Genomic DNA, 9,372 nt, shown 5'->3' on the forward strand with positions numbered 1-9,372 from the left:
AACGCGCCCTACAAAATGACACCTGCCAAGTGGGCTCTTGAGTTTGGCTTCTTGGGGAAAAGTGCCTCCTTTCAAAGCCAACTTGCCTAACTAGCCTGCGGCCCGTGCTGGGCTTTAGACTACAAAAATTCCATAAGGACGAGGATTTCTCCCAGACCAAAGCTGCCCCCTCCTCCAAACCTGGCTGCCATCGGAGGCCCAAATGCGCCCCACAAAATGACATCTGCATTGAGGGTTCTTGAGTTTGGCTTCTTGGGGAAAAGTGCCTCCTTTCGGAGCCAACTTGCCTAACTTGCCTGCGGCCCGTCCTGGGCTTTTGCTACAAAAATTCCATAAGGACGAGGATTTCTCCCAGACCAAAGCTGCCCCCTCCTCCAAACCTGGCTGCCATCGGAGGCCCAAACGCGCCCTACAAAATGACACCTGCCAAGTGGGCTCTTGAGTTTGGCTTCTTGGGGAAAAGTGACTCCTTTCAAAGCCAACTTGCCTGCGTCCCGTCCTGGGCTTTTGCTACAAAAATTCCATAAGGACGAGGATTCCTCCCAGACCAAAGCTGCCCCCTCCTCCAAACCTGGCTGCCATCGGAGGCCCAAACGTGCCCTACAAAATGACACCTGCCAAGTGGGCTCTTGAGTTTGGCTTCTTGGGGAAAAGTGACTCCTTTCAAAGCCAACTTGCCTGCGTCCCGTCCCGGGCTTTTGCCTACAAAAATTCCATAAGGACGAGGATTCCTCCCAGACCAAAGCTGCCCCCTCCTCCAAACCTGGCTGCCATCGGAGGCCCAAACGCGCCCTACAAAATGACATCTGCCAAGTGGGCTCTTGAGTTTGGCTTCTTGCGGAAAAGTGCCTCCTTTCAAAGCCAACTTGCCTAACTAGCCTGCAGCCCATTCTGGACTTTTGCCTACAAAAATTCCATAAGGACGAGGATTTCTCCCAGACCAAAGCTGCCCCCTCCTCCAAACCTAGCTGCCATCGGTGGCCCAAACGCGCCCTACAAAATGACATCTGCCAAGTGGGCTCCTGAGTTTGGCTTCTTGGGGGAAAGTGCCTCCTTTCGGAGTCAAATTGCCTGCAGCCCGTGCTGGGCTTTAGACTACAAAAATTCCATAAGGACGAGGATTTCTCCCAGACCAAAGCTGCCCCCTCCTCCAAACCTGGCTGCCATCAGAGGCCCAAACACGCCCTACAAAATGACACCTGCCAAGTGGGCTCTTGAGTTTGGCTTCTTGGGGAAAAGTGACTCCTTTCAAAGCCAACTTGCCTGCGGCCCGTCCTGGGCTTTTGAGTACAAAAATTCCAGAAGGACAAGGATTTCTCCCAGACCAAAGCTGCCCCCTCCTCCAAACCTAGCTGCCATCGGAGGCCCAAACGCGCCCTACAAAATGACACCTGCATTGTGGGTTCTTGAGTTTGGCTTCTTGGGGAAAAGTGCCTCCTTTCGGAGCCAACTTGCCTAACTTGCCTGCGGCCCGTCCTGGGCTTTTGCTACAAAAATTCCATAAGGACGAGGATTTCTCCCAGACCAAAGCTGCCCCCTCCTCCAAACCTGGCTGCCATCGGAGGCCCAAACGCGCCCTACAAAATGACACCTGCCAAGTGGGCTCTTGAGTTTGGCTTCTTGGGGGAAAGTGCCTCCTTTCAAAGCCAACTTGCCTGCGGCCCGTCCTGGGCTTGTGCCTACAAAAATTCCATAAGGACGAGGATTTCTCCCAGACCAAAGCTGCCCCCTCCTCCAAACCTGGCTGCCATCGGAGGCCCAAACGTGCCCTACAAAATGACATCTGCCAAGTGGGCTCTTGAGTTTGGCTTCTTGGGGAAAGTGCTTCCTTTCGGAGCCAAAATGCCTAACTTGCCTGCGGCCCGTCCTGGGCTTTTGAGTACAAAAATTCCATAAGGACGAGGATTTCTCCCAGACCAAAGCTGCCCCCTCCTCCAAACCTGGCTGCCATGAGAGGCCCAAACGCGCCCCACAGAATGACACCTGCATTGAGGGTTCTTGAGTTTGGCTTCTTGGGGAAAAGTGCCTCCTTTCGGAGCCAACTTGCCTAACTTGCCTGCGGCCCGTCCTGGGCTTTTGCCTCCAAAAATTCCAGAAGGACGAGGATTTCTCCCAGGCCAAAGCTGCCCCCTCCTCCAAACCTGGCTGCCATCGGAGGCCCAAACGTGCCCTACAAAATGACACCTGCCAAGTGGGCTCTTGAGTTTGGCTTCTTGGGGAAAATTGACTCCTTTCAAAACCAACTTGCCTGTGTCCCGTCCCGGGCTTTTGCCTACAAAAATTCCATAAGGACGAGGATTCCTCCCAGACCAAAGCTGCCCCGGCCTCCAAACCTGGCTGCCATCGGAGGCCCAAACGCGCCCCACAAAATGACATCTGCATTGAGGGTTCTTGAGTTTGGCTTCTTGGGGAAAAGTGCCTCCTTTCGGAGCCAACTTGCCTAACTTGCCTGCGGCCCGTCACGGGCTTTTGCCTCCAAAAATTCCATAAGGACGAGGATTCCTCCCAGACCAAAGCTGCCCCCTCCTCCAAACCTGGCTGCCATCGGAGGCCCAAACGCGCCCTACAAAATGACACCTGCCAAGTGGGCTCTTGAGTTTGGCTTCTTGGGTGGAAGTGCCTCCTTTCAAAGCCAACTTGCCTAACTAGCCTGCGGCCCGTGCTGGGCTTTAGACTACAAAAATTCCATAAGGACGAGGATTTCTCCCAGACCAAAGCTGCCCCCTCCTCCAAACCTGGCTGCCATCGGAGGCCCAAACGCGCCCCACAAAATGACATCTGCCAAGTGGGCTCTTGAGTTTGGGTTCTTGGGGAAAAGTGCTTCCTTTCGGAGCCAAAATGCCTAACTTGCCTGCGGCCTGTCCTGGGCTTTTGAGTACAAAAATTCCAGAAGGACGAGGATTTCTCCCAGACCAAAGCTGCCCCCTCCTCCAAACCTGGCTGCCATCGGAGGCCCAAACGCGCCCTACAAAATGACATCTGCCAAGTGGGCTCTTGAGTTTGGCTTCTTGGGGAAAAGTGCCTCCTTTCAAAGCCAACTTGCCAGCGGCCCATGCAGGGCTTTTGCCTACAAAAATTCCAGAAGGACGAGGATTTCTCCCAGACCAAAGCTGCCCCCTCCTCCAAACCTGGCTGCCATCGGAGGCCCAAACGTGCCCTACAAAATGACATCTGCCAAGTGGGCTCTTGAGTTTGGCTTCTTGGGTGGAAGTGCCTCCTTTCAAAGCCAACTTGCCTGCGGCCCGTCCTGGGCTTTTGCCTACAAAAATTCCATAAGGACGAGGATTTCTCCCAGACCAAAGCTGCCCCCTCCTCCAAACCTAGCTGCCATCGGTGGCCCAAACGCGCCCTACAAAATGACATCTGCCAAGTGGGCTCCTGAGTTTGGCTTCTTGGGGGAAAGTGCCTCCTTTCAAAGCCAACTTGCCTGCGGCCCGTCCTGGGCTTGTGCCTACAAAAATTCCATAAGGACGAGGATTTCTCCCAGACCAAAGCTGCCCCCTCCTCCAAACCTGGCTGCCATCGGAGGCCCAAACGCGCCCTACAAAATGACACCTGCCAAGTGGGCTCTTGAGTTTGGCTTCTTGGGGAAAAGTGCCTCCTTTCAAAGCCAACTTGCCTAACTTGCCTGCGGCCCGTCCTGGGCTTTTGCCTACAAAAATTCCATAAGGACAAGGATTTCTCCCAGACCAAAGCTGCCCCCTCCTCCAAACCTGGCTGCCATCGGAGGCCCAAACGCGCCCTACAAAATGACATCTGCCAAGTGGGCTCTTGAGTTTGGCTTCTTGGGGAAAAGTGCCTCCTTTCGGAGTCAACTTGCCTGCGGCCCATGCAGGGCTTTTGCCTACAAAAATTCCATAAGGACGAGGATTTCTCCCAGACCAAAGCTGCCCCCTCCTCCAAACCTGGCTGCCATGAGAGGCCCAAACGCGCCCCACAGAATGACACCTGCATTGAGGGTTCTTGAGTTTGGCTTCTTGGGGAAAAGTGCCTCCTTTCGGAGCCAACTTGCCTAACTTGCCTGCGGCCCGTCCTGGGCTTTTGCCTCCAAAAATTCCAGAAGGACGAGGATTTCTCCCAGGCCAAAGCTGCCCCCTCCTCCAAACCTGGCTGCCATCGGAGGCCCAAACGCGCCCTACAAAATGACATCTGCCAAGTGGGCTCTTGAGTTTGGCTTCTTGGGGAAAAGTGCCTCCTTTCAAAGCCAACTTGCCTAACTAGCCTGCGGCCCGTCCTGGGCTTTAGACTACAAAAATTCCATAAGGACGAGGATTTCTCCCAGACCAAAGCTGCCCCCTCCTCCAAACCTGGCTGCCATCAGAGGCCCAAACGCGCCCCACAAAATGACATCTGCCATGTGGGCTCTTGAGTTTGGCTTCTTGGGGAAAAGTGCCTCCTTTCGGAGCCAACTTGCCTAACTTCCCTGCAGCCCGTCCTGGGCTTTTGAGTACAAAAATTCCAGAAGGACGAGGATTTCTCCCAGGCCAAAGCTGCCCCCTCCTCCAAACCTGGCTGCCATCGGAGGCCCAAACGTGCCCTACAAAATTACACCTGCCAAGTGGGCTCTTGAGTTTGGCTTCTCGGGGAAAAGTGACTCCTTTCAAAACCAACTTGCCTGTGTCCCGTCCCGGGCTTTAGACTACAAAAATTCCATAAGGACGAGGATTCCTCCCAGACCAAAGCTGCCCCCTCCTCCAAACCTGGCTGCCATCGGAGGCCCAAACGCGCCCTACAAAATGACATCTGCCAAGTGGGCTCTTGAGTTTGGCTTCCTGGGGAAAAGTGCCTCCTTTCGGAGTCACCTTGCCTGCGGCCCATGCGGGGTTTTTGCCGACAAAAATTCCATAAGGACGAGGATTTCTCCCAGACCAAAGCTGCCCCCTCCTCCAAACCTGGCTGCCATCGGAGGCCCAAACGCGCCCTACAAAATGACACCTGCCAAGTGGGCTCTTGAGTTTGGCTTCTTGGGTGGAAGTACCTCCTTTCAAAGCCAACTTGCCAGCGGCCCGTCCTGGGCTTTTGCCTACAAAAATTCCATAAGGACGAGGATTTCTCCCAGACCAAAGCTGCCCCCTCCTCCAAACCTGGCTGCCATCGGAGGCCCAAACGTGCCCTACAAAATGACATCTGCCAAGTGGGCTCTTGAGTTTGGCTTCTTGGGGAAAAGTGCCTCCTTTCAAAGCCAACTTGCCTGCGGCCCGTGCTGGGCTTTTGCCTACAAAAATTCCATAAGGACGAGGATTTCTCCCAGACCAAAGCTGCACCCTCCTCCAAACCTGGCTGCCATCGGAGGCCCAAACGCGCCCTACAAAATGACATCTGCCAAGTGGGCTCTTGAGTTTGGCTTCTTGCGGAAAAGTGCCTCCTTTCAAAGCCAACTTGCCTAACTAGCCTGCGGCCCATTCGGGGCTTTTGCCTACAAAAATTCCATAAGGACGAGGATTTCTCCCAGACCAAAGCTGCCCCCTCCTCCAAACCTTGCTGCCATCGGAGGCCCAAACGCGCCCTACAAAATGACATCTGCCAAGTGGGCTCCTGAGTTTGGCTTCTTGGGGGAAAGTGCCTTCTTTCAAAGCCAACTTGCCTGCAGCCCGTCCTTGGCTTTTGCCTACAAAAATTCCAGAAGGACGAGGATTTCTCCCAGACCAAAGCTGCCCCCTCCTCCAAACCTGGCTGCCATCGGAGGCCCAAACGCGCCCCAGAAAATGACATCTGCATTGAGGGTTCTAGAGTTTGGCTTCTTGGGGAAAAGTGCCTCCTTTCGGAGCCAACTTGCCTAACTTGCCTGCGGCCCGTCCTGAGCTTTTGTTACAAAAATTCCATAAGGACGAGGATTTCTCCCAGACCAAAGCTGCCCCCTCCTCCAAACCTGGCTGCCATCGGAGGCCCAAACGCGCCCTACAAAATGACATCTGCATTGTGGGTTCTTGAGTTTGGCTTCTTGGGGAAAAGTGCCTCCTTTCAAAGCAACTTGCCTAACTTGCCTGCGGCCCATGCGGGGTTTTTGCCTACAAAAATTCCATAAGGACGAGGATTTCTCCCAGACCAAAGCTGCCCCCTCCTCCAAACCTGGCTGCCATCGGAGGCCCAAACGCGCCCTACAAAATGACACCTGCCAAGTGGGCTCTTGAGTTTGGCTTCTTGGGGAAAAGTGACTCCTTTCAAAACCAACTTGCCTGCGTCCCGTCCCGGGCTTTTGCTACAAAAATTCCATAAGGACGAGGATTCCTCCCAGACCAAAGCTGCCCCCTCCTCCAAACCTGGCTGCCATCGGAGGCCCAAACGTGCCCTACAAAATGACATCTGCATTGTGGGCTCTTGAGTTTGGCTTCTTGGGTGCAAGTGCCTCCTTTCAAAGCCAACTTGCCTAACTTGCCTGCGGCCCGTCCTGGGCTTTTGCCTACAAAAATTCCATAAGGACGAGGATTTCTCCCAGACCAAAGCTGCCCCCTCCTCCAAACCTGGCTGCCATCGGAGGCCCAAACGTGCCCTACAAAATGACATCTGCCAAGTGGGCTCTTGAGTTTGGCTTCCTGGGGAAAAGTGCCTCCTTTCGGAGTCAACTTGCCTGCGGCCCATGCAGGGCTTTTGCCTACAAAAATTCCAGAAGGACGAGGATTTCTCCCAGACCAAAGCTGCCCCCTCCTCCAAACCTGGCTGCCATCGGAGGCCCAAACGTGCCCTACAAAATGACACCTGCCAAGTGGGCTCTTGAGTTTGGCTTCTTGGGTGGAAGTGCCTCCTTTCAAAGCCAACTTGCCTGCGGCCCGTGCAGGGCTTTTGCCTCCAAAAATTCCATAAGGACGAGGATTTCTCCCAGACCAAAGCTGCCCCCTCCTCCAAACCTGGCTGCCATCGGAGGCCCAAACGCGCCCTACAAAATGACATTTGCCAAGTGGGCTCTTGAGTTTGGTTTCTTGCGGAAAAGTGCCTCCTTTCAAAGCCAACTTACCTAACTAGCCTGCGGCCCGTGCTGGGCTTTAGACTACAAAAATTCCATAAGGACGAGGATTTCTCCCAGACCAAAGCTGCCCCCTCCTCCAAACCTGGCTGCCATCGGAGGCCCAAACGCGCCCCACAAAATGACATCTGCATTGAGGGTTCTTGAGTTTGGCTTCTTGGGGAAAAGTGCCTCCTTTCGGAGCCAACTTGCCTAACTTGCCTGCGGCCCGTCCTGGGCTTTTGCCTCCAAAAATTCCATAAGGACGAGGATTTCTCCCAGGCCAAAGCTGCCCCCTCCTCCAAAACTGGCTGCCATCGGAGGCCCAAACGTGCCCTACAAAATGACACCTGCCAAGTGGGCTCTTGAGTTTGGCTTCTTGGGGAAAAGTGACTCCTTTCAAAACCAACTTGCCTGTGTCCCGTCCTGGGCTTTTGCTACAAAAATTCCATAAGGACGAGGATTCCTCCCAGACCAAAGCTGCCCCCTCCTCCAAACCTGGCTGCCATCGGAGGCCCAAACGTGCCCTACAAAATGACATCTGCCAAGTGGGCTCTTGAGTTTGGCTTCTTGGGTGGAAGTGCCTCCTTTCAAAGCCAACTTGCCTGCGGCCCGTGCAGGGCTTTTGCCTCCAAAAATTCCATAAGGACGAGGATTTCTCCCAGACCAAAGCTGCCCCCTCCTCCAAACCTGGCTGCCATCGGAGGCCGAAATGCGCCCCACAAAATGACACCTGCATTGAGGGTTCTTGAGTTTGGCTTCCTGGGGAAAAGTGCCTCCTTTCGGAGTCAACTTGCCGGCGGCCCATGCAGGGCTTTTGCCTACAAAAATTCCAGAAGGACGAGGATTTCTCCCAGACCAAAGCTGCCCCCTCCTCCAAACCTGGCTGCCATCGGAGGCCCAAACGTGCCCTACAAAATGACACCTGCCAAGTGGGCTCTTGAGTTTGGCTTCTTGGGTGGAAGTACCTCCTTTCAATGCCAACTTGCCTGCGGCCCGTCCTGGGCTTTTGCCTACAAAAATTCCATAAGGACGAGGATTTCTCCCAGACCAAAGCTGCCCCCTCCTCCAAACCTGGCTGCCATCGGAGGCCCAAACGCGCCCCACAAAATGACACCTGCATTGAGGGTTCTTGAGTTTGGCTTCCTGGGGAAAAGTGCCTCCTTTCGGAGTCAACTTGCCTGCGGCCCATGCAGGGCTTTTACCTACAAAAATTCCAGAAGGACGAGGATTTCTCCCAGACCAAAGCTGCCCCCTCCTCCAAACCTGGCTGCCATCGGAGGCCCAAACGTGCCCTACAAAATGACATCTGCCAAGTGGGCTCTTGAGTTTGGCTTCCTGGGGAAAAGTGCCTCCTTTCGGAGTCAACTTGCCTGCGGCCCATGCAGGGCTTTTGCCTACAAAAATTCCAGAAGGACGAGGATTTCTCCCAGACCAAAGCTGCCCCCTCCTCCAAACCTGGCTGCCATCGGAGGCCCAAACGTGCCCTACAAAATGACACCTGCCAAGTGGGCTCTTGAGTTTGGCTTCTTGGGTGGAAGTGCCTCCTTTCAAAGCCAACTTGCCTGCGGCCCGTGCAGGGCTTTTGCCTCCAAAAATTCCATAAGGACGAGGATTTCTCCCAGACCAAAGCTGCCCCCTCCTCCAAACCTGGCTGCCATCGGAGGCCCAAACGCGCCCTACAAAATGACATTTGCCAAGTGGGCTCTTGAGTTTGGTTTCTTGCGGAAAAGTGCCTCCTTTCAAAGCCAACTTACCTAACTAGCCTGCGGCCCGTGCTGGGCTTTAGACTACAAAAATTCCATAAGGACGAGGATTTCTCCCAGACCAAAGCTGCCCCCTCCTCCAAACCTGGCTGCCATCGGAGGCCCAAACGCGCCCCACAAAATGACATCTGCATTGAGGGTTCTTGAGTTTGGCTTCTTGGGGAAAAGTGCCTCCTTTCGGAGCCAACTTGCCTAACTTGCCTGCGGCCCGTCCTGGGCTTTTGCCTCCAAAAATTCCATAAGGACGAGGATTTCTCCCAGGCCAAAGCTGCCCCCTCCTCCAAACCTGGCTGCCATCGGAGGCCCAAACGTGCCCTACAAAATGACACCTGCCAAGTGGGCTCTTGAGTTTGGCTTCTTGGGGAAAAGTGACTCCTTTCAAAACCAACTTGCCTGTGTCCCGTCCCGGGCTTTTGCTACAAAAATTCCATAAGGACGAGGATTCCTCCCAGACCAAAGCTGCCCCCTCCTCCAAACCTGGCTGCCATCGGAGGCCCAAACGTGCCCTACAAAATGACATCTGCCAAGTGGGCTCTTGAGTTTGGCTTCTTGGGTGGAAGTGCCTCCTTTCAAAGCCAACTTGCCTGCGGCCCGTCCTGGGCTTTTGCCTACAAAAATTCCAGAAGGACGAGGATTTCTCCCAGACCAAAGCTGCCCCCTCCTCCA

Source organism: Cinclus cinclus, unplaced genomic scaffold (assembly GCF_963662255.1).
Source record: "Cinclus cinclus unplaced genomic scaffold, bCinCin1.1 SCAFFOLD_181, whole genome shotgun sequence".
In the NCBI taxonomy this organism is placed as follows: Eukaryota; Metazoa; Chordata; class Aves; order Passeriformes; family Cinclidae; genus Cinclus; species Cinclus cinclus.